The sequence below is a fragment of the Felis catus genome, chromosome B4 (genome assembly GCF_018350175.1).
Source record: "Felis catus isolate Fca126 chromosome B4, F.catus_Fca126_mat1.0, whole genome shotgun sequence".
Lineage (NCBI taxonomy): Eukaryota > Metazoa > Chordata > Mammalia > Carnivora > Felidae > Felis > Felis catus.
In genome coordinates, this window is record NC_058374.1 from 69662382 (window position 1) to 69685997 (window position 23616).

At 38.4% G+C, this 23616-nt stretch overlaps 1 protein-coding gene across 16 annotated transcripts in view; it reads right to left on the reverse strand.

Annotated features, from left to right (window-relative positions):
- The window catches only part of YAF2 (YY1 associated factor 2), a 76165-nt gene that overhangs the window by 22999 nt on the left and 29550 nt on the right, over positions 1-23616 (reverse strand). For 3 of the 16 annotated variants that reach the window (XR_006600657.1, XR_006600654.1, XR_006600655.1), the window contains one exon: positions 17926-18023. The exons of 8 other annotated variants lie outside the window; for them this stretch is intronic. The gene's annotated coding sequence lies outside the window, so the exon portion shown is untranslated. Of the gene's footprint in view, positions 1-17925; positions 18057-22680; positions 22730-23616 lie in introns of all 16 variants that reach the window. 5 more of the 16 variants (XR_006600658.1, XR_006600660.1, XR_006600659.1 and 2 more) reach the window with 3 other exon arrangements.

Below are 23616 nucleotides of genomic sequence, written 5' to 3' on the forward strand. Positions count from 1 at the left end.
ATGAATTGACACAACAAACTTGAATTGAGCTTCCTGTGGTTGTTCATTCCTCTTCACAATCTGCATTTTATAAAGAAAGCAGCAAATTTACTAAGGGAAATCAATGTCATTTAATTGACAGAGTCTAGCTTAGCCAGTCATGATTAAAGAGGATGGTATTTTCTTGTATTATTGAAATTATACATAAACCCCTTACAAAGGGATTCTGATGTATGTAAACTATTTCAGCTAGGATTCACCAAGTATTATGATAGTCCCATCCTTACTTTTGCTATTTTTTTTCACAATTTTATTTTTTTAAATTGACACCCAAATTAGTCAGCATATAGTCCAACAATGATTGTAGGAGTAGATTCCTTAGTGCCCCTTACCCATTTAGCCCATCCCCCCCAAACCCCCTCCAGTAACCCTCAGTTTGTTCTCTATATTTATGAGTCTCCTATGTTTTGTCCCCTTCCCTGTTTTTATATTATTTTTGTTTCCCTTCCCTTATGTTCATCTGTTTTGTCTCTTAAAGTCCTCATATGAGTGAAGTCATATGGTATTTTTCTCTAATTTCACTTAGCAAAATACCCTCCAGTTCCATCCATATAGTTGCAAATGGCAAGATTTCATTCTTTTTGATTGCCAAGTAATACTCCATTGTGTGTGTATGTGTATATATATACATATACGCACACCACATCTTTATCCATTCCTGTATCGATGGACATTTGGGCTCTTTCCATACTTTGGCTATTGTTGATAGTGCTGCTATAAACATGGGGGTGCATGTGTGCCTTTGAAACAGCACACCTATATCCCTTGGATAAATACCTAATAGCACAATTGCTGGGTCGTAGGGTAATTCTATTTTTAGTTTTTTGAGGAGTCTCCATACTGTCTTCCAGAGTGGCTGCATCATACTGTTTTCCAGCTTGCACTCCCATGTAGCATCTATTTTTTTAATGTTTATTTTTGAGAGAGAGAGAGAGAGAGAGAGAGAGAGAGAAAGAGAGCGACAAGAGTGTGGGGGGGGGGAGGGGCAGAAAGAGAGGGAGACACAGAATCTGAAGCAGGCTCCAGGCTCTGAGCTGTCAGCAGCTGTCAGCTGTGTGATGCTGGGCTTGATCTCACAAACCACAAGATCATGACCTGGGCCAACGTCAGATGCTTAACCAACTGAGCCACCAAGGTGCCCCATATTGTCATTTTGAAATAAAATGGGACTCTGAAGTCCCAATTTGTTAAAAACTAAAAGCTACTTGGCTTATTTCACCTTTGTTTTGCTCAATTCTAGAGTAGAGATAGACAACTAGCACTAGCCTTGAAGATGGCCCTGATGAGCCTCGTTATCTCTTGGCATTCACCCCTTGTAGAGTCTCCTCCCACACTCAACAGTGCTGATGTGTGTATCCAGAAGAATACTGCAGAAATCACTAACTGGGATTTTTGAGGGTAGGTCATAAAATTCACAGTGACTTCCATCTTGTTCACTCTTGGATCACTCAGTGTGGGAGAAGCCAACTGTTATGTCATCAGGACACTAAAGCAGGCCTACGGGGAAGTGCAAATAGCAAGGAACTAAGGCTTTCTGCCAACAACAGCCAGTGTGACTACGCCATCTTGGAAGCAGATGCTGCAGCTGAGTCAAGCCTTCAGATGCAGCAGCCTCATTTGACATCTTAATTGCAACCTCATGATAAATCCTGAGCCAGAACTATTAAGCTAAGCTGCTCCAAATTCTTGACTCACAGAAACTGTGAGCAAATCTTTTGGGATGGTTTGTTAAACAGAAATATATAATAAATCTGTTTGCCAAAAATCCATGTGAAAAGAGTGGTTTCTGGTATGGGAAGGAGGAGCACAGATGAGACAAAGAGGGAGCAGAATAGGAGTACAGGTAATTAAAAAGTGAATAGAATAGGGACACCTGGGTGGCTCTGTCAGTTAAGCCTCGAACTTCAGCTCAGGTCATGATCTTGCAGTTCTTGAGTTCAAGCTCTGCATCAGGTTCTTGTGCTGACAGCTCAGAGCCTGGACCTTGCTTCAGACTCTATGTCTTCTCTCTCTCTAACCCTGCCCTGCTTGTGCTCTGTCTCTCTCTCAAATAAACATTAAAAAGAAAAAAAAAAAAAGTAATATATCAATGCAAAGTGTTCAAAGTGTTTTTGGCTATCATTTCTAGGTTTCTTTTTGTTTTGTATTTTGAGAGAGTGAGACAGCAGGGGAGGTCAGAGAGAGGGAGAGAAGAGAGAGAGAATCCCAAACAGGCTCTGCACTGTCAGCACAGAGCCTGACGTGGGGCTGAAACTCACGAACCATGAGATCATGACCTGAGCTGAAATCCAGAGTCAGCCGCTTAACCAACTGAGCCACCCAGGTGCCTCTATTTCTAGGTTTCTAAGATTATTTTAACTTTTTTTTAGTTTATTTATTTTGAGAGAGACAGAGAGCACAGCAGGGGAGAGGCAGAGAGAAGGAGAGACAGAATCCCAAGCAGGCTCCGCGATGTAAGCACAGAGCCTCATGCGGGCTTGAACTCATGAACCTTCAGATCATGACCTGAGCTGAGATCAAGAGTCAGACACTTAACTGACTGAGCCACCCAGGCGCCCCAGTTTCTAAGATGATTTTAATTTTCTTCTTTGTCCTATCTCTATTTTCTACACCTTTAAAAAATGTTTTACTTTTTGAAATAAAAACAGAAACTTTCAAAGTATTCATATGTATAATTTTATTACATAATACTTTACTTGAAAATAACTGAAGGTCAATTGTTAAGATCACTATTCACTTCAAAGCTTCACCTATATGCAAGATACTGTGCTAAATCCAAGAAGGGGCTAAAAAAATGAAGACAATATGGTTCCTAACATCAGGGAGCCTCTCTGTTTTAGTGGGAGAAACAGACGTGAGGGATCCAATAATGGCCTAGAACATAGTATACTCTCAGTAAATATTTGTTGAATAAATATGAAAGGTAGGACACACTAAAAGAGCACACCTACAACTGGGAAAGTCAGAGTGGAAAAGAAAAATGTTAGAGAAGCCTTCCTGAAGAGCTTATACTTAAATTGCACATTAAGTTGCAGAATTTCAATACATGGGACTGAAAAGAAGGGCAATTAAGACAGAGGGCGCAAAGGGGCACCTGGATAGCTCAGTCGGTTGAGCGTCTGACTTCAGCTGAGGTCACGATCTCACAATTCATGGGTTCGAGCCCCACATCAGGTTCTGTGCTGACAGCTCAGAGCCTGTTTCAGAGTCTGTGTCTCCCTCCTTCTTCGCCCCTCCCTTGCTCACACTCTGCCTGTCTCAAAAATAAAACATTAAAAAAAAATAAAAAAGAGGGAGCACTATGAGCAGCCACAATGTCAAGAGGATGCGTGGAATTTCCAGGGCATTTTCAGAAACCCATAATTAGTAAATAAGCTAGCATTGCTAGAATACGGATATTATAATGGGAACAAAGCTGGAAAGGCAAGCTGGAACCAGGATATGGAAAGGTGTGACTTATATATTAAGTTGCCTGAAGTCTGGATTTCTTTTGAAGGAATAGGGAGCTATCACAAGTTCAATCCATAAGGTATTCTGTTTTTGCATGTGTTTGAAATGTTATTTAATAAATAAAAAGTTTAAAAAACAGAATCCATTTTTGAATCCTCGCTGCTGATAATGAAAGGTGGTCAGACTTGAAATAAGGAAACCAATATGATATTATTACCATATTTGAGAGAGAGAGAGACGATAAGTGTCTAAAGTAGGGCTCTGGGGTTTAAATGGGCTATGTGAGAGAATGTGAAGAAAACCACTCAGGAGTCTAATTGGATCTGGGGCTCTTGAGACACAGAGGAGGAGGCTTTGAGACATCAAGGTTTAAGGCTGGATGATTTAGAGGCATGATGATGCCACAATAGCAGAAACATATTTAAAGTCTGCTATTTAGCCTCGTGTATGTATATATTTGAGTGCGTGTATATGTGCACATATGTACACATATACATATATACATATTATCTGTAATCTGTTAAATGTTATACACATTATATACTATAAACATTATATATAATGTATTTGTAGCAGATATAAAGTCCTTAAAAATTTTACTTTCCTGGTTATGTTTCTCAGGCTACTATTAATATCAAATGGAATGTCATGAATATTAACTGAGCATATATGCTACAGATAGGGAAGGTAAGCAAACCCACACTAAGTATCAGAGGAAAATTAACCTAGTATAAACACCTTTTGTCGATAATTCATATACCAATAATCAGTCCAAAACAAACAACAGGATCAATAATGAATATATAACAGTAGCACATTCTTTCAAAATAAAATTAGTTACATTTAACTTTGAAAGTGTTAGAACACAAATCTTGAGCAAAACTGCCTGTTTTAATTTACTTTTGTCATTTTCTTTAGATTTTTTCTACTTAAGATGCCTGTAATCACAAATTTCATTCTAATTTAAAAAAAATTTTTTTTTTTTTTTTTTGGAGAGTGAGAGAGCACACGTGAGCACAAGCAGGGGAGAGGCAGAGGGAGATGGAGACACAGAATCTGAAGCAGGCTCTAGGCTTTGAGCTGTGAGCACAGAGCCCAATGCAGGGCTCGAACTCACAAACCATGAGATCATGACCTGAGCTGAAGTCGGACACTTAACCGGCTGAGCCATCCATGTCCCCCTAAAAATGTCCTTTTAAAGATAGCTATTCTTATAGTTTGAAATATTTTAAAATTTAAACCTAATAACACCAATCACTGCTAGCCTACTTCTTTATGATCATATTATATATTATATTTTCTATGTATGTATATGTATATTACATATTACTATTACATTTTCACAATTAAGAGTCATAATCAACAAATGACTATCTTTTATCTGCTAGTAGATGATTTAATTCAGCCTGCGTTAAGTTCTCCAAAATTTGGATCGATGACTACTGAAATTTATGACATAATACCATATTTCTTAGAAAAACCACATTCTGAATAAACATTCATGTTTGCTAAGACAGACTTAGCTCTAATCAGTTAAATTATATCACAAACCAGTAAGTAAACAACTTGGTTTGTACACAAGTGAGCTGAATTACTTTAGAATAGGTCATAATGACATATTCCAAAATAACTGAAAAGGGGAAGTTAAGGTTTAACAGGAAATATAAAGAAACATGCAACAAAAAGAGGCTCACCTAAAGAAGAGAGGAAAAAACTCCAGAAGAGATTTCTGCTTCTGAACAGAATGTCCTAATTTAGGAAGGACAAATATCATCTATTCTCATTATATCTCAGCCAAACACAAGTGAACTCCCAGCTTCTCTTAGGGAATGAGGATAGGGGGTTGGGCAAAGTAGGTGAAGGGGAGTGGGAGATACAGGTTTCCACTAACGGAGTGAGTAAATCACAGGGATAGAAGGTACAGCATAGGGAATACAGCCTTGTATGGTGACAGAATAGTAGCTGTATTTGTGGTGAGCACAGCATAAATACAGACTTGTGGATAGCATAGACTTGTGGAAGCACTATGATGTATACCTGAAACTAATGTAACACTTTGTGTTAACCAATAAAATGAAAAAAAGAACAGAAGTGTATTAGGCTCCCCAAAGGGGGTAAATAAAAAGAAACTTGACAAGACTACCTTTTTAATCTCATATAAAATATGTGCTAAATGGAAGCTATGTGCAGAAATTTTTGTTTGACAGGTCACAAATATAATTTACTAAAAAAACAGTACTACTGAGTTAATACAGACCAACAATGACCACAAATTAGCACAGTTCTTTGAATAACTTGAAATTCCTAAAAAAAGGATTTTCTTAACATAGAATTTACTAAATTATCAGAGTTATCAAATATATCTAGCAATTACTGGTATGTAATTCAATGCAAATGAAAAGATACCACCACTTTAATATTCAAAGTTATATGCAGTCAAACGGAAAATATAAGACCTGTGCATTTTATTGTATGTTGATTATACTTTATTAAAAAAATGAAATGTAGCAAGATCTTAGTTATGAGTAACTGAGAATGAAGGGCTTATATAAAATTTATATTCCAGCTGACTAAAGAATACATTTAAAAATTCCAAATGTTTAAATTCTGTTCCTATAATTTGTTACATGCTTCACTGTCTTAGTAAATAGTATAATGTATAAAAGTTATGAAAGGTGTCTTACGTGTGCCAAAGATCAATCTAAGCTCTACATCCACTATTTCATTACAAATTCCTTTTCACATGATGAGGAAACTAAAGCTCAAAATGCTCAAGAAACCTGCCATGATCATATTCCAAGTCACATTCAACCCTCGTCTGCCTGATTCTAAAGTCCATACTTTTATTTTTTTTTTCAGCCTTATTAAGATGCATTTGACAAACAAAAATTGTATACAGTTAAAGTGTACAACGTTGTTTTGATACATGAGTATACTGTAAAATGGCTACCATACCCAAGCTAATTAACATATCCATCAGCTTTTTTTGTTGTGGTGGTGAGACCACTGAAGATTTATTCTTTTAGCAGATTTTAAGTATACAATCAATATTGTTAACTATAATCACCATGTTGCACATTAGATTCTCTAGAACTTACTCATCCTGCATAACAAACTCTGTACCTTTTGACCAACATTTCCCAGTTTCTCCCACTCCTCAGGAGCCACCACTCTGTTCTGCTTCTTTTGAGGTTTTGTTTTTTTTTTAATGTTTATTTTTATTTGAGAGAGCCAGAGAAAGAGCATGAGTGGAGGAACGGTAGAGACAGGCAGACACAGAATCCTAAACAGGCTCCAGGCTCTGAGTTGTCAGCACAGAACCTGACGGGGCTCGAACTAACTAGCCGTGAGGTCATGACCTGAGCTGAAGTCAGATGCTTAAGTGACTGAGCCACCCAGGCACTCTGAGTTCATCTTTTTTAGATTCCACACGTACATGAGATTATGCAGTATTTGTCTTTTTACAGCCATGCTTTCTACATGTCACAATGCTGTGCAGTTGTGATAAATCATGAGCCACCATTCAGAACTTCATACAACATGTCTCACCAACGGGGGGCCATTAAGATGTTTTGGTCATCTCCTCTTACATGAAAGGGCAGTTCCAGGATGCTGTGCCATTCTAACTGGTAACTCTTTTGTCTCCTATCTTGTTATCAGTTACCACTGCTTGGTATATCTGCTTTTGGCAACCTTAAATGATCACATTCACAACTCCCAATCCCAAGCTGCTTCTAATTTAATATTTACCACAACCAAAGAAGAATCAAAAGTTGCCAAGAAGATCCTCTCAAATTTGTGGTCATGTTTTATTTTACTTTATTTTTTTTAACATTTATTTTTGAGAGAGAGAGAGAGAGAGAGAGAGAGAGAGAGACAAAGCAAGCAGGGAAGGGGCAAAGAGAGAGGGAGACACAGAATCCAAAGCAGGGTCCAGGCTCTGAGCTGTCAGCACAGAGCACGATGCAGGTCTCAACTCATGAACCGTGAGATCATGATCTGAGCCAAAGTCCTGAGCCAATGTCGGATGTTTAACTGACTGAGCCACCCAGGCGCCCCAGTGGTTGTATTTTATAAAATAATTGTTTTGTATCACTGTAAAGGACAACATAGAAAACTGCATAAAACAGAATAAAGTTGTAATTTTTATTTATCTTTTTATTTTTTTTTTACAGTTTATTTATTCTGAGAGAGAGAAAGTGCATATGAGCAAGTGGGGAAGGGGCAGAGAGAGAGGGAGAGAGAGAATCCCAAACAGGTTCCATGCTCAGCAAAGGGCCTGACATGGAGCTCGATCCCACAACTGGGAGATCACAACCTGAGCCAAAACCAAAGGTCAGACATTCAACCAACTCAACCACCCAGGCACCCTGAGGTTTTTGTTTTGAGGTTTGAGAAGGTTTTGTGATTTGGTTTCTGGGTCCTGCTTTTGTTATTAACTTACAATTTCATTGTAGAGTATGTGGTTGATAATGTTTCTACTTATTTTTTTCCAGTTTTCTTTCTAGTACTTATTTTTTTAAATAAATTAAAAAAAATTTTTTCAATGTTTATTTTTGAGAGAAAAAGAGAGACAGAGCAGGAGCAGGGGAGGGGCAGAGAGGGAGGCACAGAATCCAAAGCACTCTGAGCTGTCAGCACAGAGCCCAACGCAGGGCTCAAACTCATGAGCTGTGAGATCATGACCTGACCCAAAGTCAGATGCATAACCGAGTGCCCCAGACACACCTCTAGTACTTATTTTTTTAAATGTTCCATGGGAAATTGAAACGGTGCTTTTTCTTTTTACAATAAGAGTATATTTATTATTTCAGATTTATTGATTATATGATTCATATTGTCTACTTATTTATCTCTGACATGACAAGGACTAAAAGACATTAAAAAATTTTTTTTAATGCTTTATTTATTTTTGAGACAGAGAGAGACAGAACATAAGCAGGGGAGGGGCAGAGAGAGAGGGAGACACGGAATCCGAAGCAGGCTACAGGCTCCAGGCTCCAGGCTCTGAGCTGTCAGCACAGAGCCCAACGCAGGGCTCAAACTCACAAACCGCGAAATCATGACCTAAGCCGAAGTCAGATGCTTATCCGACTGAGTCACCCAGGCGCCCCTAAAACACATTTTAAAGTCTCCCATTACTGCTGTATTTCTCTCCCTCCTTGGATTTAATTTTCACTTTGCATATTCCAATGCTTCATTTTTAAAAAATAAAGATTTGTAGCTGTCTTTATATTAGTAACTATATCTTTGACTATTACAAAGTGCTTCTCTTTCTCACCTGGTGTTTACTACTTTTAATTAGCTTTGTCTAGCAATACCATCCACTGATTAATTTGTTTATATTTGCCTAATATCTTGTTTTCACTATATCCATTTGCTCCCAACCTTCTTAGTAATTTTGTTCCAGATGTGTTTCTAATAATATTCATTGTATAGTTGAGTGTTGTATTCCACCTAATCTGAGTCTTGCTTAATAACTGAGCTTATGTTGTGGGCATTTATTGCTTTAATAAGCACATGTGGTCTTCTTTTTGTTTTCTGGGGTTTTTTTCTTTCCATGTTTATTTTTTTGTTTTCCATTTTTTGTTATACAGTTATTTCACACATTAAACTAATGTTTACCAAGCACCTACTAGGCACCAAGTGCCATGCTTGGTGTTATGGCAAACAAAAAAGTGTAATGGCAAACAAAAAAGTTAGCTACATATACAATTACAAACTGGGGTTTTGTTCTTGCCTGTCCCACTTGAACACCATGAGCAACTGCAACAGGAGTGAGGGTAGGTAAGGCCTTCAAAGATGACTGCTCACACGATCCAACATGCTCTTATTTAAATAATGCAAAGGAGTCGCCCCAGTAAAAGACTGGGAGAAAGACGGTATGTGGTAGAAAGTAAACACTGAGTGTACAAAGGCAGCAAAGAACTTGTTGCCTTATAAAAACTGAAAGTTTGTAACACTTGGAAAATACTGAAGAACTGCCTGAGATCAACAGGTAGGCAGGCCGGACGCAGTTTATAAATAGGCCAAGTGAAAGAATCTGAATTTTATTCTACGATTCAATAGGTATCTTGAAATACGTTTAAGGAGAGAAGTGATTTCCATCATATTTCCATTTTAAAACTAGAGAATGATGGGGCGCCTGGGTGGCCCAGTGGGTTGAGCGTCCGACTTCAGGTCAGGTCACAGTCTTGCAGTTCTCGAGGGTGAGCCCCACACTGGACTCTGCTGACAGCTCAAAGCCTGGAGCCGGCTTCGGATTCTGCTCCTTCCTCTCCCTCTGTCCCTGCCCTGCTTGTGCTCTCTTTTTCTCTCAAAAATAAATAAACATTAAAAAAAAATTTAAACTGTAGAGAATGAACTAAAGCATAATATATTTGGAATTAGAGAGATGGAGTGGTACACTATTAGAGTGGTCCAGACAAGTGATGATGGTGGCTTGGAGTAGTTGGCAAATGGTGGAGATAAATAGAAGTAATGACACCCAGAAATTTTAATCAAGGTAGTACTATCACTCTTCCTCTTCTCCTTTCCCCCAACTTCGGAGTTTTACAGTCTACTTTTAGTTCTATTCAACATTACTTTCACATATAGTATAATTTGGTTGTTTTCATAATAAAGACATCCCTGTTCAGTAATTATTTATTAAATATATATTGCCACCAGGCAACATTCTAGACATGAGACTACAGCAAAGAAGAAAATTCTTATCCTCACAAAGCTTACAAGTTGTGGAAAAAAAAAAAAAATAAAACTAAGCCTTCCTTATGTATATGATTGTGTCCTACCATTATATTCAAAATCAGTAACGTTAAAACATTTTTTTGGTGTAATTCATTCATTCACTCAACATTTACGAAATAACATCTATATACCAGGTCCTATTCTACAGGTATACAGAAATACCCCTCATGGAGCATACCTACATTCTAGTAAAGGCAGACAAACATATACATTTTATTTATATACATGTGTGTGTATATACATATACATATACACATACGTGCATATACACACACACATATTATTTTTATATTATTGTATTACGAATATTATTAGGTAGTAGCAGAAGAAAACTTAAGCAGGGTATAGAAGAAGAGAGCTACACAGCAGTGCTATTTTTCTACAGGGAAAATCAGAAAAGCACCTCTAGTAAGGTTATACTTAAGCAGAGTCCTGAACGAAATGAAGGAGTAAACCATGGAGATACCCAGATGTGAAAAATTCCAGCAAAGACAAGACCAACTTGCAAAGGCCCTGTGGTAGAAGGCTGGCAGGTTCGAAGAACATGAAGGTGACCAAAATGTCTCAATTGCAATGAGCGAGAGAGGAAATGATAAAATAGGTATGAAGAGGTCCCAAGCACCAGGTCATGTAAGGCCTTCCTTTCATACAATGAAAAGAACTTGGAATATTATTCCAAGTAGAATGGGAAACTAAGTAGAATGCAAATGTTCTGAAAAAGAGAATAATATGATCTGACTAAAATAAAAATTGCCTGGTTGCCCTTTTCGAATAGTCAAATTCCAAAACACTGTCAACAACAAATCCTGGAGAGGAGGTGGAGCAACAGGAAGTCTCCCTCACTACTGGTGGGAATGTGCAAAGGAAGAGCAACTCTGGAAGACAGTTTGGCAGTTTCTTACAAAACTAAACATACTTAACCATATAATCCAGCAATTATTCTCGTTGGTATTTACCCAAAGGAGCTGAAAACTTATGTCCACATAAAAACGTGTACATGGATGTTTATATAGCAGGTTTATCCATAAATGTCAAAACTTGGAAGCAACCAAGATGGTTTTTTTCAATTTTTTTTAATGTTTGTTTATTTTTGAGACAGAGAGAGACAGAGCATGAACAGGGGAGGGTCAGAGAGACAGAGAGACACAGAATCTGAAGCAGGCTCCAGGCTCTGAGCTGGTAGCACAGAGCCTGACGCGGGGCTCGAACTCACAGACCGTGAGATCATGACCAGAGCCGAAGTCTGACGCTCAACTGACTGAGCCACCGAGGCGCCCCCCAAGATGGTTTTTAAAAGGTGAATGGATACATAAAACGTTGAACATCCAGAACACAAGATTACTCAGTCTAAAAAGAAATGGGCTATCAAGCCATCAAAAGACACGGATAAACCTTAAATGGATATTACTAAGTGAAAGAAGCCAATCTGAAAAGGTTACATACTGTATCATTCCAACTATATGACATTCTAGAAAAGACAAAAGTATAGACAGTAAAAAGATCAGTGGCTGCCAAGGGCTGGGGGGAGGGAGAGATAAAAAAGCAGAGCATCAAAGATGTTTAGGACAGCGAAATTATTCTATACGACACTATAATGGTGGATACACATCATTACCTATTTATCTGAACTCACAGAATGCACAACACCAAGAATGAACCCGAATATAAACAAAGGACTTTGGGGGATAATGAGGTATCAACAGAGGTTTATCAGTTGTAACAAATATACCACTCTAGTAAGGATGATGATAATGGGGGGGGGGTGCACTGTGCCTGCCAAGTGTGGGGGGCAAGAGGTGTATGCAAAATCTCTGCACCTTCTGCTCAATTTAACTGTGAATTTAAAACTGCTCTTAAAAAGTGACTATAAATAGTATGAATGACATATCCCTTTGGAAAACTGCCTAGGGGAGATTTTAAAGTAATGTTCCTGTTATGAGTTCTTAAGCCATCACATTTAGAATTTGTGGTCCACAAGACAAAGCTTTGAGACAAGAAAATCCATAATTAAATTTTGGCTCTACTACTGAATAGCTTCTGTTCTCATGTAAGTCATTTAACCTGTCTGGACTCTACTTTCTTGGTAAAATAATTACAATGATAATAGTCATTCTACAAAGGGGTTTGTGAGGTTCAAATTTAAATAGCTTTGGAAATTTAAAACAAACAAAAACTACCTGGCTGCTATTTAGAGAACAGATGGTAGGAGAGCAGACTGTACTCACAGAAACCAATTAGGAATTTACTGTGATAGGCAAGCAGGAGACAGTGGTGGCCTGTAACAGGATGGCAACAGTAGAGGGTGAAAGAGGTGGAATTCTAAATGTATTTTTGGAGGTACAGCATATAGGATTTATAAATGAATAGGAGGATGTAGAGGGTAAGAGAGAGAGTGAGGAGAGAACGTGTGTGTGTCATCAAGAGAGGGGGAATCTGGGGAGAGAACTGTAAGTTCAATTTTGCACATATTAAGTTTGAAATTCCTAGAAGACAAAATGAAGTTATCTAAATAATTGCCTAATAATTATCACGTAAAAAAATGTGATGTTCACGCCCAACTTATTGAAAACACTCACTGTTTTGCAGTCAGACCTTAAACATGCATATGGGGAATATCAATATCTTCTAAACTCCAACATTAGTTAAGATATTATACCAACAGGTGTTTACATCAAGACAAACATGGTTTCAACCCCTAGTTTACAGTTTAGTGCAAGAAACAGAAAGATAACCAAGCACTTAAAATATACGCATTGTTAGTATGGGAAAAGTCCAAAACATAAGAAATTTAGGTAGAGACAAAAACTTCTGGCTAGATGTCAGAGTTCTCAGTAAATAAGGGAGAATATTCAGGAAAGCAGTACAGGCTTGACTCATAAATTAATATAATCACTAGATAAATTATTTTAACTAGTTATTTATATGCACAACTTACTAGCAAGTAACACTTTAAGAATGGTATTATACATTAAATATAACTTCGATATAAAGTAATACATGTGAAACCACGTTGCCCTAAAATGAGAGGTTTCTAAAAAGTGTTACCAGGGGGAACCTGGGTGGCTCAACTGGTTACGCATCTGATTCTTGGTTTCAGCTCAGGTCAGGGTATCATGGTTCATGAGTTCAAGTCTCACATCAGGCTCCGCGCTGACAGTGGAGCCTGCTTGGGATTCTGTCTCTCCCTGTCTCTCTCTGTCCCTCCCCCACTCACTCTCTCTCTCTCTCAAAATAAATAAATAAACTTTAAAAAAATAAAATCAAAAGTAAAAAGTTTTAACAGAACCTAGAGAAGTAAAAAGTAAGTAGATACTGAAATTCGACCAAAAAAAAAAAATCTCTCAGGAGAGTCCACCCAAGTTGAAACTGGTGGATGAACAGAATTGGAAGAGTAAAAAGAATATTCTATACCACAGAAATCACATAAGCAAAGACTCAGAATTAGTAATTATTAAAAGAGGGGCACCTGGGTGGCTCAGTCAGCTAAGTGTCTGACTTTGGCTTAGGTCATGATCTCATGAACTCATGATCTCATGAGTTTGAGCTCCACATTGGGCTCTGAACTGATAGTGTGGAACCTGCCTGGGATTCTCTCTCTCCCTCTCTATGCCCCTCCCCCACTCGTGTTCACTCGCGCGCTCTCTCTCAAAAAAAATACACTAAAAAAAAAACTATGTCTGTGAAAAAAAAATTATTAAAAGAACTTAGAGAAAGGGGTGCCTGGGTGGCTCTGTCGGCTGAACGTTGGACTTTGGCTCAGGTCATAATCTTGTGAGTTTGAGCCCTGTTTTGGGCTCTCTGCTGTCAGCACAGAGCCTGCTTTAGATCTAAGCAGTCACTCTCTGCTTCTCCCCTGCTCGCACTCTCTCTCAAAAATAAACATAAAAAAAATGTTTTAAAGAACTTAGAAAAAGAAGTCATCCATTCAAGAAATATTTACTACACACCTATTTTATGACAGGCCCTAGGAATCAAAGGTGAAGAAGACACCCTCTTAAAAAGCCTATAGAAGGTTTGGAAAGCAGACTACCAAAAGCAGTTGCAAGTGCTAAGACTAGGTTAAATTCAGGCAGTTACAGAAATACACAGGACGATTACCTAGGCAGAGCCTATGGGAACAGGGAAGGCTTTCTGAAGGATGTGACATCTAAACTAAAACATGAAATTAACAGGAATTAACCAAACAAGGGGTGAGAGGTGAGAAGCAGTGGGGACAGAGAATGAGAGGAAAATCAAAACAGCATCCAGAGATTAGAGCGTGTGCAAAGACCAGAAACAACAGAGCACAACACTGGTAGGGGTGGTGGTGGATAAGACTGGGGTGTAACATTACTGGAGTGAATGAATGGCAAGAGCTAAGGCTGAAGAAATAAACATGAACCAAGCCATGAAATGATTTGTAAGCCATGTTAATAAGTACAGACTTTACCTAAGGATGTCTTCTTGGCTGTACTAAAAGGTTCATATCATAGAAAAGAAATAAAGTTTGGAGTAGTGAGATACCAGACTACCTAGAAGAGTGGTTGCAAGTTCAATTATCTAGAGACTGGATAGTTAATAAAAATGAGTAAGGAGGACCTGTTATAACAAAATCCCAGGAGACAACAGGGAGTGGTGAGAACTGTAAGAGCCAAAGTCCCCTCTACATGGGTCGAACTGTGGCAATGAACAATGTGGCTCACAGTTGATAGATCTTCTAATTTGAAAAAAAAAAAAAAAAAGCTTACATTTAAAATTTCAAGTAAAATCTTCTGAACGATTAATGGCAATTCCATTTCTTTGAAACATGCTACAGACTAACACTGAAGGGACCAAACAAAACAAGTCAAACTGGTACCACTAGTCATCAGTTTCCAGTCTCTACTGCAGAACCTCAAAAACTACTAAGCTGAGGTCTCTGACTGGACCTGAAGGCAGCAGTAAGCTCCTGGACATTTAAAGAGGAATAACAAGGGGTGCCTGAGTGGCTCAGTCGGTTGAGCGTCCGACTTCAGCTCAGGTCATGATCTCATAGTTCATGGGTTCGAGCCCCTTATCAGGCTCTGTGCTGACAGCTCAGAGCCTGGAGCCTGCTTCAGATTCTGTCTCCCCTCTCTCTCTCTGTCCCTCCCCTGCTTGCTCGCTATCACTCTCTCTCTCCCTCAAAAATAAACATTAAAAAAATAAATAAAAATTTTAAAAAAATACATAAAGAGGAATGACAAGTAACCACTGCTTGAAAAGGCACAGTGTCTGTTGGTCACTGTGGAGAAAGTACCTGGCACTTTGCTGGTCTCAGTAAATACTTAAAGATGAAGTTAAACATTTTTGAACATCAGTGTCAAGGCAGTTAACAGAACTATCTAATCATAGGAAGGAAAATAAAAGAAAAAACGAATCCAGTGTTCCTTGGCTCTAATCTTAAAACACTCTTGTACCAGTGTTTAGTTTCGTTCACAGTCATCTGCTACCACATGCTGCCTAGTGTTCATTGGCTATAACTGCCTCTAACTCAGAGATCTGGCCAAACACCAGTGACCACAATAAGCAACTATCGACTCCCACCTGGGTACAGGCAATGAACTTAAACAGGATGAATGGTCACAGTGTATGTGAGAATGAGAATATTCTCTGCTTCACTTAAACACCCTACCAGGCCCTCCAATGCTAATTCCACGCCCTATCCTAAGGCTGTCGACTGGTGCTAAAACTACTACCTAAACAAATGCTGTGTTCAATGTGCTGGGCAATGCCTACTAACAACAATGGGTATGCCTAGATAGTAGAGCTGGGAAGAAAACAGAATGGGATTGAGATTCTGCTAGAAGGGAGATGAAATAACAAAGAGGTAGGCTAAGAAAGACTGGAAATTCAAAACAGGTATGAAAGTTAAATAATTAAGACAAGAAAACAGGTAGCCCAGGAAACCCCTGAATCTGAGCACTTTTACAAAAAAATATTTATTAGAGAGAGAGAGAGAGAGAGAGAGAGAGAGAGAGAGAAAGAGAGAGACAGGGCGGGTGCACGAGGCACGCGAACAAAGTGGGGGAAAGGGCAGAGAAAGGGAGAGGATCCCAAGTAGGCTCCACACTGTCAGCACACAGACCAACATGGGGCTCGATCTCATGAACCATTAGATCATGACCTAAGCCTAGATCAGGAGTCAGATGCTTAAAAAGATGAACCACCCAGACACCCTGAGCATTTATATATTCAGAGTTCAAATAATCTCATTACAAGAGCAAAGTCTAGCAGTGTTTAAAATAAAATGTAGAAGATTCTTCTGCAGGTATTGGGACATAGACATAACCAGTATTAAAGGTTATAAATTTATTTACTCAGAATAATCTTCATAAATGTCCCTTATCTAGGAAAGGTGAAACCAACAGGATATGAAGTCAGGATGTCAAGTTTTATGTGTTGTACCTTAGATATGGCTTTATTTTGCAATATGTTCATTCTCAAATAGTATCTACTGGGGAAAAGTAGAGAAAAATTGATGGATTTGGAAATCTTTATGCAAATAGGCATCTTAGAGAATGGACACCCAATCCCCATAAAGTAAGATGTGAGACTTCCCCATATAAAAAAGTCATCATGTAAGAAATCCTTGTGGCTCAGAGGAATGACTTTAAACCAGAAAGGAGAGGTCTGTTACCCTAATGGGGTGGGAGAGATGACAATGACAATAATGTATAATCCTACCTACAGTAGCCCATGCAGAAGGTCTAAGTCTGATATTCCAATAAAAAGCAGGAACCAATATTCTGATGAAACGTTTACAGGAAGGAAACTTTACACTTTATATAAAGAAATTAAGTAGACCCAGGTATCACAGAACAGTACAGAACTACAGAAATTGTCAAATGTAGGAATGGATAGTAGGGTTTCAGGTTACCAATGATCAACAGTAAAGCTGAACACCCACAAACAGGTGAAGTAATAAAAGAAGAAAAGAAACTTAAAGCATCTTTAATGAAAAGTAACAGAAGGAGAATTATATAAAACCAAATGTTTTTTCAGATGCTCTAAGTCTGTGCTATATAATATAGAAGCCACATGTGAGTACTATGCACTTGTTAAAATTGCACTGGGGGGGCGCCCGGGTGGCTCAGTCAGTTGAGCATCAGACTTTGGCTCAGGTCATGATCTTGCGGTTCATGAGTTCGAGCCCCACATCAGGCTCTGTGCTGACAGCTCAGAGCCTGAAGCCTGCTTCAGATTGTATGTCTCCCTCTCTTTGTCCCTCCCCCCACTCACATTCTGTGTCTCTCTCCTTCAAAAATAGATAAACGTTAAAAAAAAATTGCACTGGTCCAAATCGCGATGTGGTATGAAAATAAAATATAAACCACAGTTCAAAGACTCCTATGAAAAAATTGTAGAATATCTCAATAATAATTTGAAAGGGTAATTTTTAGATGTGTTAGGTTAAATAAGATACAACATTAAAAGTAATTTCACCTGTTACACTTTTTCAGTTTAGCCATGAGAAATTTTTATTACATATATGGCTCCCTTTTGTGGCTTGCATTATATTTCTATCGGAAAGTGCTATTAAAATTTAGTCATGCTTAATGTGAAGCCTTAAATTAATGTAACTTTTAACATTTTCACTGAACTTAATATTGTTTGTTCCTCTAGTATTAAATTCCTCTTGGGTACATTCTAAATAAGATGATTTTAACATAAAGAACAATGACAGCTTACCAGACTGTCCAGAAAAGAGACTGAATCAAATTTCTGGGCAGAGGCTTGAGCCAGCAGGATTGTTCCACCAAATGGTAACCAGGCTCTTCACGTTATCTCTGGCAAGAGGGTTAAATAGAAAGAAAGCAGCCCTATGTACACATAGAACAAGATTTGACCAATAGTTTAACTAACTCCATCCACCACAACATGCTTTGTTTTTAGGAATATTCTCAATTACAATCCAAGTGTTAAATTTACAAAGTAAAATAAACACTTTTCATTATGATTTATTCAAATTTACCCATTCTCAGCAATTTTTAAGATATTCACCTTTGCAGGGCACCTGGGTGGCTCAGTTGGTTAAGCATCTGACTACTGGTTTCACCTTCTGTGATGATCTCATGGTTTTATGAGTTCGAGCCCCATGTCAGGCTCTGCACTGACAGCGTGGAGCCTGCTTGGGATCCTCTCTTTCTCTCCCTCTCTCTCTCTCCCCCTCCCCTGCTCTCTCTCAAAATAAATAAATAACCTTAAGAAAAAAAAGATATTCACATTTGCCCTTTTGGAAAAGATTCTCACCTAACACAGATTCTAATTTGCTATCAAGGAAAATACACCTCTCTCACTAGGGTGAAAGCAAATAACAGTAACTATTTTTTATGAGATACTATGACAGACTTTAGAAGACACTGGGATTGTCATACTATAAACACTAATACCATTTCACAGTCCATGGTCCATCTAGAAATTTGAAGACAATATGGTTTTAGGAAATTAAGAATTTCATAAATAAGAACATAAACACTTGTACAAGACAGCACTGACTCAAAGAGAATACAGAAAAACAATTGTACTATCCCAGTATTAGAAGACTACTAGTTTTTAAAAAATGTATTGGACTCCGCACAATGAAAATAAAATTGGGGGTGCCTGGGTGGCTCAGTTAGTTAAAGTCAGAGTCTTGGGGTACCTGGATGGCTCAGTCGATTAAGCAACTTACTTTGGCTCAGGTCACAATCTCGCGGTCCATGGGTTTGAGCCCCACGTCTGAACTGTGCTGACAGCTCAGAGCCTGGAGCCTGCTTCAGATTCTGCCTCCCTCTCTTTCTCTGCCCCTTCCCTGCTCACGCTCTCTCTGTGTCTCTCTCAAAACTAAACAAACATTTTTAAAAAGTGGGGGGAAAGAAAAAAGGAGTCCAACTCTTGATTTTGGCTCAGGTCATGATCTCACGGTTCATGAGATGGAGCCCTGGGTCAGTCTCTGCACTGGCAGTGTGGAGCCTGCTTAGGATTCTCTCCCACTCTCTGCCCTTCCCTTGCTCTTACATGCTCATGGGTGCTCTCTCTCTCAAAATAAACTTAAAAAAAAAAAAAGACTTAAAATTATTAAAAATGAAAAGAAAATTGGATTTTAGAGATCCAAAATTTCCTACAAATTAAAATATTTCTCAAGTCAAAGTTCTTTAGCACAAAACAATTTAAGGCTTCATACAGTGTTCTTAGTCAAACTACCATAGACTTCTGGTAACCAACTGCAGAAACAGAACCAATGGAAGACATCCAGATGGCTAAGGAGAAATTTGGGTTCAGGTGCTAGTTAATTTGAGAGTGAAATATACCAGTTATTCACCAGTTAAGCACCCAGATTATCCTAAATTCATGAACAAGCTACGATCTCTGACCATTAGAGTTTACTCTCCGGAGTTTTGTAAAAGAACAGGGAACAGGATCACCACTGACATTTCACTGCCTGTTTCCCATGCCCCAAATCAGAATGTTTCCCCTTTCTCCTATTTGTATTTAGAGGGAAGGTGGGAATAGGGAAAACAAAAAGAAAACAGATCTGTACGTAACACAGTAAATTATAATTATTTATCTCTTTCCCTGTAAAACTTTAATTTCCTTAAAGAGAGAAGATGAAACCTATTCACCACCTCCCTATTGTTGGGACCTAACCCAGTGTCCGGCACTCATCTGCTATCTCAGAACTAAACTAAATCACGGTTCTTGTGCTAGGGCCACTGCTTTCTTTTTCTACTACAAACCAATATCAAGAATAAATGCAGATTAAAACAATTAGGTCAATCCTTCCAGTTTTTACTTTTGTAAAAATATACATACATTAAATCTAGGTGTTTAAAAGCTATAAATATACATATCCTTTAAGGAAAAACATGTAGTTCCATACAGCTTCCTTTTACCACTATCACTAAGATCTTCCTCTCCTACCAACCCTATCCAGAAGTGACTACCATCATGAATTTGATGTAAATGAGATCACACTGTACACAACGTTCTGCTTTGACCTCACATTACATTTCTGAGGTCTCCTTATTTAACTATATCAGAAGGCAGCATGGCATAGTGGACTATGGATCCAGTCAAGTGAGATTCAAATCCTAGCTTTCAATCACAGCTCTGCTATTTACCACCTTTGAAAGTGGTAAGTTATTTACTTCTCTATGCTTCAGTATTCCCATATGTAAAATGGATATAATGATTGTACCAATTTCTGAGTTCTTATGAGGACTAAAATAATTCATGTTTATACATGCTTAAAAGAATTCCTGGGCATAGACAGTGTAACTTTTTTTCTTGAAATATAAAAAAGTCACAAATGATGATAATCTAAGCAGATTTGGTAATTCTCTGTTAATATAACTATTTTATTTCTTATTTATCCATGCCTCCTATAGACAGACATTTAGATTTTTTTCCAAATGAACATCCCTGTAGAAATCTCCCTGGGCAAATGTGCCACTTTCTCTAAACTAGTAATATCTTGAATACCTTCTGGATACGAGGATATGCACATTTTCAACTGTGTAACACTTACCCGATCCTGAGCTAATGGGTGAAAATTGATGGCTCATAAGTTTTTAATTGCATTTCACTGCAAATGAGACTAAGCATCTTTCCAGTTCATTAGCCATTCCAATTTCCTTTCCTCTGTTGTGAATTGCCTTAATATCCATTGTTCACTTTATTTGCATTTGTATCATCTGTCCTATTATTTTCATCTTCATATATTCTGGGCACGAATCCACTGAATATTGTACACATTGCACCTAACTCCCAGTCATGCCACTTATATATGAGTTAATTTGTGATGTATTTTATTAAACTTAAGGTTTTCTTTCTGAGGTAGTTGGATCCTTTATCCCTGATGTCTTTATCTTCAAAGGTTCATTCTTTTCTTGACTTGTTAAAGCCTCACACATCGTAAAGACACATATTCTTTTTATTTTTTTGATAGAGAGAGAGAAAGAAAGAGAGAGAGAGAGAGAGACAGAGGGAGGGAGAGAGAGAGAGGGAGGGAGAGAGAGAGAGACAGAGAGGGAGAGGGAGGGAGAGAGAGGGAGAGAGAGGGAGAGAGGGAGAGGGAGGGAGAGGGAGGGAGAGGGAGGGAGAGGGAGGGAGAGGGAGGGAGAGGGAGGGAGAGGGAGGGAGAGGGAAAGGGAGGGAGGGAGGGGGAAAGGGAGGGAGGGAGGGGGAGAGACAGAGAGAGAGAGAGGGAAAGGGAGGGAGGGAGGGGGAGAGACAGAGAGAGAGAGAGAGAGAGAGAGAGAGAGAGAGAGAGAGAGAATATGCACACAAGTATGGAAGGGGGAGAGAGAGGGAAAGAATTCCAAGCAGGCTCCATGCTCCAGGCGGGGCCCAATGTGGGACTTGACATGACCATGAGATCATGACCCAAGCCAAAATCAAGGGTCAGATACTTAACCACCTGAGCCACTGAGGCGCCCTGTAAAGACCTACATTCTTCTGTATTTTCTTCCTTATTAAACAGTTGTTCGTTCTTAGTGTAAAGTTGAAACAGAACTGTTTTCTGCATATGGTTTGAAGTAGAGACCTGTCTTCCCTCCCATATGGAAAACCAATTAAAGAGTTCACTCTGTTTCCCTGATAGAAAATGCCATCTCTAGCACTTACCAACTTTTCAAATATGTATGAATCGATTTCTGAACTCTCTATTCTATTAATCTGCCTTTTCCTGTATTAAGACTATACTACTTTAAATTTTTTTTTTAACATTTTATTTATTTTTGCAAGACAGAGACAAAGCATGAGCAGGGGAGGGGCAGAGAGAGGGAGACACAGAATCCAAGGCAGGCTCCAGGCTCTGAACTATCAGCACAGAGCCGGACACGGGGCTCAAACTCTTCGAACCGTGAGATCATGACCTGAGCTGAAGTCAGATGCTTAACTGACAGAGCTGCCCAGGCGCCCCAAGACTATACTACTTTAAATATCATAAATATATATTTTACTTTTTTGAGGTATAATTTACATAAAGTATACAGTTTGATTTTTTAAGTATTATACACCCTCAATGTGACCCAACCCAGATCAAAATATTAACATTTCTCATGCTCTAGAATGCTCCCTCCCAATCAGTACCATATTTCCAAGAAAATCACTACGCTGACCTCTATCACCATAGATTAGTTGTGCTTTTTTTGTAATTAAGTAGGCTCCACGCCCAATGTGGAGCCTGAGCCCACAAGATCAAGAGCTGCATGCTACACCACTGACTGAGCCGGCCATGCAGCCTTCCTTCTACTTGTTTTTGAACTTCCTGTGAATGAAATCATACAATACGTAATATTTTCTCATTTCTTTTGCTCAACGTTAAGCATGGGAGATTCATCCCATGTTGTGTGTAGCAATTTATTGTCATTGCCATCCATTCTAAACACTGCCAAGTTTAAAATCAGTCTTGCTATCCAATGGCGCAATCCCCTCCTCATTGTTCTTTTTCTTCTTTCGGACCTGTCTTGGTTATTCTTGTGGCTTTACTTTTGTATATGAAGGTCATTTTCTACAAAAAAAAAAAAAAAATCCTATTGGGATTTTTGTCTGAAACTATACACAATCAATCACAGAGGAGTAACTTTTTTAGTAATATACTTCCCATATAGTATATCCTGCCTTTTACTCATGTCTAATTTTATGTCCTTAAATAAACTTTGGGCACTTTACAGAATTGGCTGTAAAGGAGAAAGTTTTTATTATATAACTGGCTAGTGCCAATTTGAATGTTGATTTTATATCCAGTAAAATTAAATTCTATTAATAGTGTTAGCTTCGGGGGCTCCTGGATGGCTCAGTTGGCTGAGCAATCCAACTCTTGATTTCAGCTCAGGTCATGCTTCCCAAGGTTGTGGGATCCAGCCCCACATCAGGCTCTGTGCTGAACATGAAGCCTGCTTAACATTCTCTTAATATTCTCTCCCTCTGCCCCTCTCCCTTGCTTGCATGCTTTCTCTCTAAAATTTTAAAAATAGTGTTGATTTTTAAAAAATGTTCTAAGGATATGTTCATCTCATTTTTCCTTTTTCAATTTTTTGGATTTCTTTCTCTTTTTTCTTATTAGTAAAGACATATTTGCTTATTCTTGACTTTAATGGGAATGTTGCTGCTTGAAAGAAAGTTTGAAAGACAATCTTTACTGAAAGAAAAAGTTCACTTGTCATGGTGTGAGGGGTTTTTAAAAAAACATTAATGAGTGCTGACTTTTATCATAAACTTTTACTACATCTTTCAAGACGGTTCCCCTAAATCTTGTAAGTTACACTGATATAATTTTCAAATAAAGAATTACCCCTACCATATCCTAATTAAAATTTTTATTTATCTATTCATAAGATTGCTACTATTTGGGCCATTTTGCAAAAAACTGAATTATCTGTTCCCCAAAGTATACGT